Source organism: Pteronotus mesoamericanus, unplaced genomic scaffold (genome assembly GCF_021234165.1).
Source record: "Pteronotus mesoamericanus isolate MK-2021 breed Mesoamerican mustached bat unplaced genomic scaffold, CSHL_Meso_final scaffold_1135, whole genome shotgun sequence".
NCBI classification, from domain to species: Eukaryota; Metazoa; Chordata; class Mammalia; order Chiroptera; family Mormoopidae; genus Pteronotus; species Pteronotus mesoamericanus.
The window spans coordinates 505,232-519,885 of record NW_026555300.1 but is presented as its reverse complement, the minus strand read 5'-3'; the positions used below and the strand labels follow the sequence as shown (position 1 = coordinate 519,885).

The 14,654-nt window shown below is 40.2% G+C and overlaps 1 pseudogene; it reads left to right on the top strand.

Moving 5' to 3' along the window:
- The first annotated feature begins 435 nt into the window (after window positions 1-435).
- LOC129081606 (actin-related protein 2-like) lies at window positions 436-9,260 on the top strand (annotated as a pseudogene).
- Window positions 9,261-14,654: the final 5,394 nt, after the last annotated feature.

The window sequence follows — 14,654 nt, the reverse complement described above, 5'->3', positions numbered from 1 at the left end:
GAGATCAGAGCCTGGAGTTACAGTACAATGGTATTTTTATTACGTTCTCATAAATGTCATGGGGCACAGTGTGAAGAGAATAACTCAAATGCACTTTGTGAATATGTACCTCATCATTGTCTTCTTTGATCCCATCATGGAAAGCAATGTTATAGCTTCCTTCAACCTTGAGAGCCAAAGCGTGCATTGCTCCTTTACCTTAGGAAATACCTGGCACAGGTGTGATAACATGGTGTTGGGGCCCTGGCTGGGTAGGTCAGGTGGTTGGAGCATCACTTTGCTATGCTACGGTTGTGAGTTCGATCCCAGTCAGGGCACATTTAAGAAACAATCAATGGGGAGGAGGAAGAGGAAAGGGCCAGGTGGCAGCTGCCGTAGGTTGTTCTGTGGCATCGGCAGCGCCGGCAGCGGTGTGGGCGATTCTCTTCCTGGCGGATGGCGGACAGCCAGGGCTGGGAGGTGGTGGTGTGCGACAATGGCGCGGCGTTTGTGAAGTGTGGATATGCTCTAACTTTCCAAACACATCTTCCCAGCTTTGGTTGGAAGACCTATTATCAGATCGACCACCAAAGTGAAAAACATGGAAATCAAGGACCTTATGGTTGGTGATGAGGCAAGTCAATTCCACTCAATGTCAGAAGTTAACTATCCAATGCAAAATGGCATAGTACGAAATCGGGATGACACGAACCACCTGCGGGACTATACATTTGCATCAGAGAAACTTAACATAAATACTAGATAGAACTTGTTAAATCTTACAATTTTTACTTGAACCTCCTATGAACCCAACCAAAATGAGAGAGGAGGTTGTGGGGGTAATGTTTGAAACTTGCCATTTTCCTGGTGTTTATATAGCCATCCAAGCTGTGCTGACTTTAAATGCTCAAGGTTTGCTGCCTGGAGTAGTAGTGGGCTCCGGAGGTGGTGTAACTCATATGTGCCCAGGTTATGAAGGCTTTTCTCTCCCTCCCCTTACCAGAAGACTGGATATTGCTGGGAGGGATATTACCAAGATATCTTATCAAGCTGCATCTGTTGTGAGGATACGCCTTCAACCATTCTGATTTTGAAACGGTTCGCATTGTTACAGGAAAGCAGACTCAAGACGCGGTGCAGGGCCCGGAGTAAGCCTTCATTCAGGCGCGCGGGCTCAGAGGAGGCAGTCTCCAAGTTCCGAGCCCCGGACTGGGGGGAGGCCGGGGTTTGTAAGCCTTAGCCTGGGGCGGAAAAGGATCGGCGCGCAGACGTAGATTGTAAAGGTCCGCCCTTTGCCTGAGGGCTTATTGCAGCCGGCGGTGGTCCCTGGGCTAAGCGAACTCACAGAAGCGAGAGCAGAGCCGGTTAATAGCATCGGGCTTTCTGGTTTTTGGTTTTTCTTCCCCCCACAGCATAATTAAAGAAAAACTGTGTTATGTGGGGTACAATATTGAGCAAGAGCAGAAACTGGCCTTAGAAACCACAGTATTCGTTGACTCTTACACACTCCCAAATGGCCGCATTATCCAAGTTGGGATAGAGAGATTTGAAGCACCAGAGGCTTTATTTCAGCCTCACTTCATCACTGCTGAGGGGATGGGTGTTGCTGAATTGCTTTTTAACACAATCCAGGCGGCTGACATTGATACCACATGTGAATTCCATAAGCACATTGTGCTTTCTGGAGGGTCTACTATGTACCGTGGGCTGCCATCACGGTTGAACGAGAACTAAAACAGCTCTACTTAGAATAAGTTTTATAGGGAGATGTGGAGAAACTTTCTAAATTTAAGATACGCATTGAAGACCCACCCCACAGAAAGCACAGGGTATTATTGCTGGGCAGTGCAGTTCTAGCAGAGATGAAAGACAAAGCCAACTTCTAAATGACTGGACGGGACGCCGAGAAAAGGGTGTCCGTGTGCTGGAGAAACTTAGTGTGGCTGTCTCGATAAACTCCAAAGCTTGCTCCCATCACACCGTTAATGCTTTATTTTTTCCTTTATTGCCAGTCTTTGAACTCACTAAACTCCAGGACACGGAAAAGGCTGCTCTTTGCCCTTTGACTAGAAAGGTTGGGTTTTATTCTGTCTTGGGGAATCTTTGTTAAATTTTTGTTCAGTGGCTAAATCTGTTTAATTCAACCACTTCCCTGCAAACACAAAGAGAGAGCAAAGGTTCCTGTCTGCTGCTTTGTTTCTTCCTGTTGTTTTTTTTTTTCCTACAGGATGATTACTGTAGGCTTCCTATTTTCACTTTACCACTCTAATGCTGCGAGTTTTAGCACACTAGGTGGTATGCCTTTATTAACATATGAAAAAAACTACCAGGAGCTTTTACGAGTTATTGGGGTGGGGGTGGTGAGGGATGGGTGGGCAGCAGCTGAACCCTTTATGCTATTTCCTCTGTAATGTGGCTCTTTCAGCAGTTACTGGTACAGATTTAAGTACTTTAAAGCTCTAGTATTAACATTTTAGGGAAACACTAGGCTCAGAACTGAAGTGTTTTGTGTGGGGTTTTGTATAGGGGTGAGGAGAGGTTGTCTTTTGATTTTGATTTTTTTATTTTTGAGCTTTCTTGCTCAAATGATGAACTTTATTTACCGTACTATGATTTGGCAGGTTTTCTTCTGCTTTTGGTCTGCCTGGAACTGTTTCCATATGATACAAAAAACAGGGATAGTATCCCATTACCATGTGGCTTAAGGATTTGGTTTTTTAATATCAACCATATTATCTGAAAGCAGACTCCCTAAAATCTATCAATGGAAAAGTAGCATTTAAAAAATACTATTGGACATTTAAATTCCAGATTTAAAAAGTGCTTAAGAGCTGGTGTTTTCTAAGTGCTTCTGCTTATACCAGAAGCATTAAGGTAACCCAGCGCCATTCTTGCACATAAATTATTCTTTTTAGTAGGAAAAAAACAATCAATGAATTAATGCATAAATAAGTGGGACAACAAATAGATGTTTCTCTCCCTTCCTCTGTAAAAAATCAATCAATAAATAAAAATTAATTAAATATACAATAATTGTGTTGGTAAAAGAAACATGATCTTTTCAAGGTTATAAAAACACCATTAAATTGTATTCATTAAAACATGAGATTTAAGATATATTCCAAATAAGGACATGGTAAAAGGTGCCCTGGCTGGTGTGGCTCAGTTGATTGAGCACTGGTCTGGGAACCTAAGGTCACTGGTTCGATCCCCAGTCAGGGCACTTGCCTGGGACTCCTGGGATGCCAATGATCCATGTATCTCTCACACGCTGATGTTTGGTGTATCTCTCACACATTAATGTTTCTCCCCCTCTCCTTCTCCCTCCCTTCCCCTCTGAAAGTAAATGAATAAAATCATTTTTTAAAAAATCTGGTAAAAGATAATACCAGAACTTCAATGTGAACCATACACATGCAAATACTATTCCAGTTTTTTCTTTAATTATTTTTACATTTTATTTATTTATTTTTAGAGACGGGGGAAGAGAGGAAGAGAGGGAGAGACACATCAGTGTGTGAGAGAAACATTCATTGGTTGTCTCTCAGTTGTTTCTTGTACAACCCCAGATGGGGACCCGGCTCCCAACCCAGGCTTGTGCTGTGACTGGGAATCGAACTGGTAACCTTTTGGTTCACAGGCCAGCACTCATTCCCCTGAACCACATTAGCAGGGCTCCAGTATTTTCTATTAAACGCTCCAACAACTGCTCTCTTTACAATTTCCAAATTTAAGACACATTTTTCAACAATCTTTAATACACCCATGGTTGCCATTCACAGAAGTCATCATTTCTTTTGCATTATATCTACCACATAACCTCTCAATACTCATGTATCACTCTCTTTTCAATACTTGAAAAGCCCAGTATTACTTTTTGTGGTCTTTTGGTAGAGCATTTTTTTCTGTAAACCTAACATTCTCTTTCTATAGATAGGTACTCTGAACCTAGTAAGCATGAAGACTTACGGTTTTATATAACTCTCTACCTTCCCTGATGCTAATGTATACAATTAGATATTTCATAATGAGCATCCTTGTTTTCCAGGGGCAATGGATGTGAATGAACCATACTCAATGAAGTTAAGCCCTTTTATTGTATTGATTGCTTTCCAGAGATCACCATGAAAGGCCTTCACAAATTTCTTGAGGTAAACAGATATCGATCTTTTAGGTAAAATTCGTAAATATTAATATGGTTTTTTAAAAAATTAGGTAACTACTATAAACACTAAAGATAATGGGCTATGTGTACACATTCTTGTTCCTGTAACGTCCTTGTAAAACTCAACGTTAGCTGAGTTTTAACATAGTTTGCCTTGTAATTTTTCTGCAGTATGTAAGGTCCTGGGTTAAAATCAGAAATTAAAACCTTAATGATACCTAGTATGGAGTCTTAAAAGTATGCTCTTTCAGGAGAATGGTTTAGAAAATTGACTTCATTCATTACATTTGTAAGCGCTATTCTTCTCATGAAAATTTTGGGAAATTCAGAAGGCACACTGTCCGTTAGGTGTCGTTTCATGTTCTGTATGTTAGTATAGTTCAGTTCTGCATAAATTTTATCATTACTCAAAAGGCAAAGACATTTGATGAAAACCCTAATGACATTCACAACATTTGTTAAATTGCTCTCCAATTTGATACCCAGTTTTGATCTTCATGTCAAAGCATTAACATGGACGTGAATTACATGTGGTTTCTCTCAAAGATGTACATTCTGATGTCTAGGGAATTGTGAGAGGTGGAAAAAGGCTATGCCACAAACATTTACATAATTTTTCTTAACTATGACTTTTCCAATGCTGCATAATACTGAACTCAAAGTAACTGCTTTACCAAACTCATTGCATTTGGGACGGCATTGCTCCCATGTTTCCCAACAATTGATCTTTGAGTAAACACTTTGCCACATGTTAGTTTCTGAGGTCTGTCTTCAGGATGTACGTTCTGCTATCTAGTAAAGAGTAAATCTTAATGCAGGATGACCGCTATGTGGGGTGTTAGCAGTTGGAGGGATCAAGCATAAAGGAAAAAAGACTCATACACAGACAACAGTGTGGTGACTGCAGGGGAGAGGAGAGTGTAAGGGGGCTAAATGGTAATGAAAAAATTTGATAAAAAAGTTTAAAAGCAATTGAGAAAAACAATAATACCTTAATAAAAATGGGCAAATGATATAAAAAAATGTTGCCCTATTCACAGCAACTCTTTGGTTGAACTCTGAGTTTCAGTCAATACTCAAGAGCCTTACCACATCCAGTACAGCTATTAGCTTTCTTATCAGTGTGCAGTATGTGATGGTAAGTTAGGCTTGAGCGCACACTACAGGCTTGGCCTCACTCACTATATTTGTAAGGATTCTCCCTAGCATGTATCTCCAGATGGCTTGGAGACTGGCTAAAGACCTTACACACTCATTACCTCTGTAACGTTGCTCTCCACTATGGGGACCCTGATGTCTAATTAAGCCAAAACACACACTCAAGGCTCTGCCACAGTCATAATATTTGTAAGATTTTTCTTGAGTATGAATTTTCTGATGATATGAAAGGCTTGATTTTACCCTAAACTACTTGCCACACTCAATACATTTGTAAAGTTTGTCTCCATTATGAATTCTCAGATAAACGGTAAGGCATGATTTTACTCTAAAGACTTTGCCACGCTCATTACATTTGAAAGGTCTCTGTCCAGTACGAACAACCACTATTGATAAATTCATGTGGAGCTAGGCAGGAACACACACTGAAGGCTTTGCTACACTCATGACATTTGTAAAATTTCTCTCCAGTATGAATTCTCTGATGAACTCTGATGACTGATTTTACCCTAAAGATTTTGCCACATTCATTCTATTTGTCAGGTTTCTCTTCACTATGGGTTACCTGATGTCCCGTTAGCAATGAACGTATAGTAAGGGCTTTGCATTTATAAGAATTTTTCCTGCATGCTTTCATGTCTTCTGTCAGCACTGGAGGATGCCTAACGTCATTTCTGTACATATTAAAAATGTTGTCTTGCACACTAGTAGGAGCTCTCTGAATTGGTAACACTGAGGAAGTATTGTTGACAGACCATTCCAAATATGGCCCTCCAATTTCTAAAAATACCAATGAAACAGAATTCTTTAGTAATGAAATACTGGCCACATGCTGTTCAAATTAATTTTAGGGTACCTTAGTTACAAACATCCTGTAATAAACACATTCACATTATGCACAGTCACCTAAGCTTTCCAGGAAAGGGTGATTTTCCATCATAACCCCCCAAAACACACCAATTTTAAGTAACTATACTGGTAATCTTAAAATTGAGAAAAAAACATTACACATATTTTTGACATATATATTAACATAAATAAATGCTAAAAAACACACAATATATTACAGTAGTAAATAATCCAAGATTCCCTAAATTAACCTAAACAAAAGGCAGTTTAAAATTGTACAAAAATATAACACCGAGAACATAAAAAACTCAGTAAAACATTTTCTTAGAATAAAATGCTTTTCTAAATATCTGTTCAAAAACTATCAGTGTCTGTAATGAATGGGCATTTTGGTATATAAAAAAGTGGGGTGTGTAAGTTATAATGTTAAATTCATCCTGAAAGGCCATCACTTACATGTGAAAATATAAGTTAAAAAAATATTTCAGGAACCCATAATAAAACTAGCAATAAACAATCAGTAGCCATATTACAGAAAGTTATACTCTGTCAAATACTAAACAATAAAATATACTAAATAAATATTCACAGTATCTATTAAAATAAAATATTTCAACAAATTTGGTATAAACGTTTCAGGCTACAACTCCTTGTTTGATATTCAAAATTAGTGTCCCCTTTGCTCAAGTTTCCAATTATTTGCTATCACGTAACTGGATTTCAATACCATGTCTGCAATGAAATAGATGTGGGGAGTGATGTCAGCAAGAGAGAAGAGAGGAAACTCCAAGCACTAACCCTGTGAACACACCAAGGTAACAACGATATAACAATAAGAAAACCTTGGGGAGAATTCTAAAATCCAGGTAAGAAGCTGTAGCACTCACACAAATGCCTACCTCTAAAAATCTGAACAAAAATTGTAAGAAAGTTTAAGACAATTTGCTTGCATTCGACTCCGTCCATGCCCAGCACATTACAGTGAGATAGAAGAGAAGAGAGCTACCCAATGCACAGCTCTCTCCTGAAGGAAATTCAAATCCAAACCACAATGAGATATCGCCGCCCGCCCCTGACAGGGATGGCCAACCTTTTGGCGTCCCTGGACCATACTGCGAAGAGTTGTCTCGGGCCACACATTAAATACACAAACACTAACAAAAACTGATGAGCAAAAGAAAGGTTTCAAGTAAACTTACGATTTTGTGTTGGGCCGCATTCAGAGCCATCCTGGGCCACATGCAGCCCACGGGCCACAGACTGACACCCCTGAGAGTGACTGTCCCTAAAAACAGCAGAGACACAAAGGGTAGGCAAGATGGGAAATGTCAAGCCTAGTACACTGTTGTTGATAATGGAAACTGGTGAAGCCACTATGGAAAACAGTGTAAAGTTTCCATAAAATGTTTAAAAAGGGAAAGCCATTTGATCAGAACATCCAGTTCAGGAAATATATCCAAAAAAGTAGAATCGCTAGCTCGAAAAGATACCTGCATACCCATGTTTATTGGAGCATTATTTATAAAGCCAATACATAAAAGCAAACAAAATTTTTAACAACAATGAACAAGTAAATAATATATATAAAGGATTAGAACGGAATCTTTATTACATAGCCATACAAGAAAGAAATGTTGCCTTTTGGAACAACATATATGAACCATGAGGGCAGTACCCTAAGTAAAATAAATTTCTACAGAGATAGAAAAATAGTATATAATCTCTCTCATGTATCATATGTGTGCAATCTAAATTAAAAAGCCTAAGGGGTTCTGGTCAAGATGCAGTGTAGGTATACACTAGACTCAAATCTTCCCACAACACATCAAAATTACAACTAAACTATTGTACACAATCGCCTGAAAACGAGCTGAACAGAGGTTCCACAACTAAGGATATAAAAAAGCCACATGGAGACTGGTAGAAGGGGCAGAGAAAAGAACAGAGCTGCTCCCCCACCCAAGGCAGGGTTAAGAACGGGGAGAAAAAGCTTGGCTGCAGAGGTATCACTAAGGAGTGAGGGTTCCTAGCCCCACACCAGAACCCTTTGCCCAGCATTCCACAGTTAGGAAGAGAAGTCCTCACAATTTCTGGGTATAGAAACCTGTTGGGAAACTCCCTGTTTGGTTTCAGGAACTGGAACCCCACCAACAGGCTGGAGGGTCCCAAGGCTGGAAATAATCAGGAGGCCTTGGAGAAACAGGCTCCTGAGGAGACATAACCTGTTCCCCCTGGCAGGGGCGTAGCTCCTGCCTCTGCTTTGCCATGGATAATCGGTGATCAGTGATGGGTAAGTTATCCCGAGCCGAGGTATACAAACAAAGACAGATGCCGACTGAATATTGGCAGCAGACAAGAAATTGGGGGACACGGAGAAAGGGCAAAAAGGCCTGCACCCCTCGGCTCAGCTTGGACATGGCCGGAGTCCTCATTCCATCCAAAAGAAGTCTCTTGTCTCTTGGTACCTCCTTCCCCACACCTGGCTCAGGCTTGAAACAATGTAAGAGTCAGCCCTAAAACAGATCTGGAAGTTCCCAGGGAAATCAGGCCTAAAAGTAAATTCTTTACAGTGTGCTTTGTTCTTCCCTCAGAAGCTACAGCCAGCGCATGCTGGGAAGGAAATTTACATTATTCACAGACCCAACCCTATACCCTTAGGCACTCTTATGTTTACTATGCTTTCATGTTTAGTCGTCTCACTTGTGTATTAGTCTCCTCTTGGACCCACGTAAATCAGCGTGTTCCTGCCATTGGTTTTCTTTAAAGCGTCACCCATTCTCTGTGAACATTAACACACTGATGTACTGAGAAAACCAGTGCATTTCTGGTACCTAGCCCCACGGATAACCTTTTCAATAAAAGCCTTTGAACAAAGGGATTCGGGGCCTCCCCACTAGAGGGATGTGCCACGCCCCCTCTCCTGGCAAACAGAGAAATGTTTGCGACTGCCCGTGTTTATCCTCCGTGTGCGTGACAAACCCAGGACGGGCTCTGCGGGATTCGGAGCCCTGGTCCCATCTCAGCCGGCCCCGGACGGTATCCCTCAGATCCCGGAAGCAACCCAGGCGGCGCTCCCCGTGGCGGCGCACCCAGTCTGGCCGCCACATGACAGAAACCAGCAGGGTTTTTGTTGAGGGGCACACTGGGTACCTGGAGTTCCACGTGTTCTCTTAAAGGGCCTACGCACGGACCTACATACACTCCTGCACTCGGAGCTCCAGCACTGCAGCAGCCCCCAGGCAAAACATGGAACCAAACTGTCTGACATCAAAAGGTATGAGGTAAGATAAAAGGAGAGAAGAGATAAATGGGTGAATTTCTCCCAAACAGATGTGCTGTCAGAGGCCACTGTTCCTTTTCCGAACCCCCACAACTCCTCTCCACACTCCACCAGACTCAGCAGGCGGACACCGTATCTGAGTCTCCAAGCACCTGGCTACGGCTGTTAGCCCTGCTCTGCTGATTCCCTGATACCTGCCCCACCAAAGTTGCAGGCCCACTCAGGCTCTTTCCAGTGGCTTTTCCGTACAAGCAACCTGCCTTGGATCATGCATCTTATATTTCTAATCTCAAACGAGCAGCACTTGTGCTCCGTGTACCCCGTAACCCTTCCTAGGCGGCCCTAACCTGGCACCAGCAGCAACGGGCCTTTGTTCCCAGTTTGGCTTCTCCTGGGCACCTCCAAGCCCAGCGAAAGTAGCAGGCACCTGCAGGTCTCTTTGCTGCTCGTTCGGGGGCACTTAGGCAGGGCTACCTACGTTGTAAAAATATAACGCAAAATATTCACCAAATTAATTCTGAGGTGTGTCATTGATACAAGGAGATAGGACAGACCACAGGGCCGAGTGAGGGAAAGGTCACAGGAAACTCCGGAAGCTGAGGGGGGTGATAACCTCGCTCAACCTCACTTGGTCCGAGGCTGAACAGCAAGCAGTTTGCTCAGCAGGCAGTGCTGCAGATCAACAGATTTAAGGATGGAGTGGGATTTCTAGGCTTGGCCTTGGCTTTCCGTCTTTTTGAGATTTCTATGTTTTATGGAAGAGACTGGCCTGGAGCTATGGAGTCTCCCACTTCCCCAAATTGTGCACCGCTTTAATAAAGGTATTTTTCATTCCTCACCTTTTGTTTTATGCCTCTGTCCAGCAGCTGGCAGCTGAATCCCACTTTTGTTCCATACCATCATTGCATTAGAAAAATTTCAAACTAGTAATAAGAACTTGCAAGGACTCGGGTGGCTGATGTGAGAAGGAAGGAGCAGTGAGTTGTTGTGGCCATAGCACTTGCGAAGAGAAGGCCTGAGATGTCTCTGTAGCTGAGAATACAAATGAAAAGATAGAAACAAGAAATACAAAATGGAACAAATCAAGTCTATTTCCTGAAGTTCAATCTGTAATGCAGCCTGAGACAGCTGTTCTCTCTCCACACGCAGAGTTCAAATTCTGCATCCTGTGCAGAATTCATCTCTTACCCAGCACTGCAACATCCCTGTGATTAGAATGTCTCTTAATTATGGTGTCCATTACACTAACAATATGGTCCTGTGTTTTTTAAATTTATGTAAATTCAAGAACACCACATTGAAATGATGTTGCCAAGTTTTCAGGTGGCTGCATTGACAGAAAATAAAAAGTAACTTTGAAGGCATCGTTTACAAGAAGGAAAAATAATTTTAAAATGTTGATTTAAGAGTTTTTCTCTAATAAAAATAAAAAGCAAAACACCAAACTTAAACTTCATGTGCTTTCTGTAAAATTACCTCATTTTTAAAAAAGGAACTTATTTATTTATTTTTAGAGAGATGGGAAAGGAGGGAGAAAGAGATGGAGAGAAACATCAACCGGTTGCCTGTTGCACACCCCCTACCAGGGATTTGGCCTGCAACCCAGGCATGTGCCCTGACTAGGAACCGAACTGGCAGCCCTTGGATTCACAGGTGGCTCTCAACCCACTGAGCCACACCAGCCAGGACAAACTACCTCCATTTTTAGGTTGATTTCTGTATACCACTGAATTCTATGAAAACCATTTTTAAAATCACTGACCAGGTTATGTAAGTGAGTTTATGATCTATGGTATAAGTTAAAACATATATTAAGTTTATAAGAAAGTAAGTTTCATTACTTACAGAACTTACTTATAAAAAGCAAGTTCTGTAATGAAAATTACAGAAAGTAATGAAAATTGCAACATGTGATTCTCAAACCAAGAGTCATGAAATTTGGAAAAATGTGCGGTAATGTACAGAAAATGATTGACTCATCAAATGTTTATATTATTTATTTTGGTACATGATTTTCCTATGCTTTTTATAATACGTGTACACCACATATTTCTTCCTCAGTCCTCTAATTCCTACACTGTATCCTTAAGTTACTATGTATACATAATGCATCCGTGGTTTATTTCAAACTATGTAAATCCACATATGTAGGCTCAGAAAAGATATGTGAATAGTATAGAAGCTCAAAAGATAAAATGAACTTTTAAAGTGTACTTGTTTGAACTTTTGAAAAGTCCTTTTCTTTTTTGAAGTGTTTTTTTGAAAAGCTTTGCATTTGCTAAGCAGAGAACCCTGGTATTGGATGGTGAGCAGGAATTACACAAAAGACCACAAGAGAAAGTAAAACAGACTTTATTATTTACAGGCTCTGGAGAAAGGACACGGCAGGCCTGGCGGGTCTACATGTGGAGGCCAAGATAAGATGGCAGCAGAGAGAAGCACAACCCAAGACCCATGATGTTATTAGGGGTCATGGGCAGAGTGCTTTGGGGTTCTCAAGCTAAATTCAGATTGTTCAAAATAAACGAAAAATTTTGGTAAGGTATGCAGAGATGTTATCTAACAGCCATATATGCTGAATGCCCTGAGGTGAAAGGAAGACTGTTAGTCACAGCAGCTGCCAGTATGTCCTGTCAAAAAATTTCATTGAATTGTGACTCTGTGAGCTTTTGTCCAGTGCATGCAATTGCGGGACAATGTAGTGGCCGTTCAAGGTTGCTAGTTACAGAAAGCAAATGCCATGACGGCAATATCTTGAAGTAGCTTAAACTTAAAAAAAAAGATTTATTTTTACAGGGAGGGGAAGGGAGAAGAAAAAGACGGAGAGAAACATTGATGTATACAAGAAACAGCGATCAGCTGTCTCTCGCACATCCCAACGTGGGGATGTGGCCTGTAACCAAGGCATGTGCCCTAACCAGGAATTGAACCAGGAACTGTTTGGTTTTCAGGCCAGTGTTCAATCCACTGAGTCACACCAACCAGGACACTTTGATGGACTTTTAAAAAAACATACGTGTCACCTCTATTGTCATAATTTTCCATTGGGTACCATAAAAGGAAAAATATATCCAAAATAGATTTTTAAACATTATTTAATGTCTAAATACAGAGGAAAGAAATTGGTAATGATGTATTTTCACGGCATTACCAAATAGTATGTTGTTACCTACAGCCTAGAATAAGGTTAGATATATGGCCATATTCAAGTTTATTCAGCTTTATTAATAAAAATAATAGGTTCTCAATCCTCTAAATAAAGCACGAGAAACCAAGTGTGTGACCATGTCAACACACACATTGCAATCACTTAAGAAATGTTCCTGTTCGTGTGCTCTACACTTCCTCACCTATTGCTGATCATTTTTCTGTTCCAATCACACCAACTAATATTCATCACTCTATCTATGATTAGTATTGAAGATACATCAGGATTTTAATATATTCACATCTTAATTTCTTTGAAGAGTATGTTGGAAAAGTAGGTGAAATTCACAATGTTCCCATGTCTTAACATTAATACAAGAAAAGATGTCCTGCATGGTGATATACAATCAAGTCCTAAGTCAACCACAAACAGCAACTCCATTTAGATTTTCTATATAAATTGTGCATTACGATGTCCTCAATCTTTTTTAAAAATTTATTTATTTATTTATTTGTTAGAGGGGAAGGCAGAAAGAGAGGGAGAGAAACATCAATGTGAGGTTGCCCCTCATGCGCCCTCCTACTGGGGACCTGACCTGCATCCCAGGCATGGGCCCTGACTGGGAATCGAACCAGCGACCCTTTGGTTCACAGGCTGGCACTCAATCCACTGAGCCATACCAGCCAGGGCACAATGTCCTCAGTCTTAAAGAAAAGTAGGTATGAGTGAAACCCACTTAATATACAAGATTTCACAGATCAAAAAAAATCAGAAATCAACCCGATTTCACACATACACCAGGAATAAAACACAGTAGCATCAAGTGATATGAGACTAGAATCACATTAATATTGCCTTCTGAAAACATCTCGAATACTGTCAGTATAGAATAGGATATACAATACAATTATACATACCCAACATCTATCCCCTTTATATTTTGAAGCACACTAGGAAGTAATTTTCCATGTTTTTAAACTTTGGGTGATTGCCTGTACTATTCTGATTTACAGCAATGCCTGAAAACTATTACTAACTTTCTATGATATTAAAATTTTTAAAAATTACACACTTTCCTAAATTTTTTACATCTTTACAGCTACTTTAGGCATAAATTCTCTGGGCTTTTGTGAGTTTGTATTTTGGACAATGTTGTTTGTTCTTTATTGTGAACATAGAATTCTACCCCCGTGTTCATTCCCTGAGACTTTGAGGCTGTAATCCAGCTATATGGTCTCCTACAATCTGTCTTTCTAAGGTTTCCATCTGGTATAAATTCTCACATGTCAAATAAGCCATGACTGTTGAAAAAAATGTTTTCAACATTGTTTTCATTTGTATTCTCTTTAGAATGAATTCTGATGTTGAGTAAGGTTTGCCATATTTTTAATATGTATTTGTTAGTCTTCTCCGTAGTATTAATTATAGATATTATTAAGGTAAGAATGAAGATTAAGGACTTTTGCAAAATGTTACATTTTTAAGGCTTCTCTTCAATATAATTCTCTGATGTTGAATGAGGCTTGAGCAATGGTGAAAGCTATTCTTAAGTTTTTATTGTTTTCCTCTAGCACAAATTCTCCAACATTGTGTATGCTTTGAGCACAGGTTAAAAGCTTTCTCACATTATCTACATTTCTATGGTTCTTCTCCATAAGAATTCTCTGGTGTTTGGTAAGATACTACTGATGATTAAAAGATTTGGCACCTACATTACATTTATAAAGTTTCACTCCAGTATGAATGACATGCTTTCAAGTGTTTTAAAGAGCGACTAAAGGCTTTGCCACTGTCCACATACATAAGGCTTTTCTCCAGAATGGTTTCTCTGATGGTCAGTCAGGGTTGAGGAATGGACAAAAACATTGCCACATTCTCTACATTTATAAGCTTCTTTTCCAGTATAAATCCTGTGATTCTAAGTAAGTGTTCATTAATCATAAAAGGATATACTGCATTCTCTACACTTGTAGGATTTCCCCCAGGAGTGAGTTGTTCTCTCAGGCAGAGTAAGGCATGAATGCTTATTAAAGCCACATGCTTTACATTTGTAAGGCTTCTCTCCATTATGATTT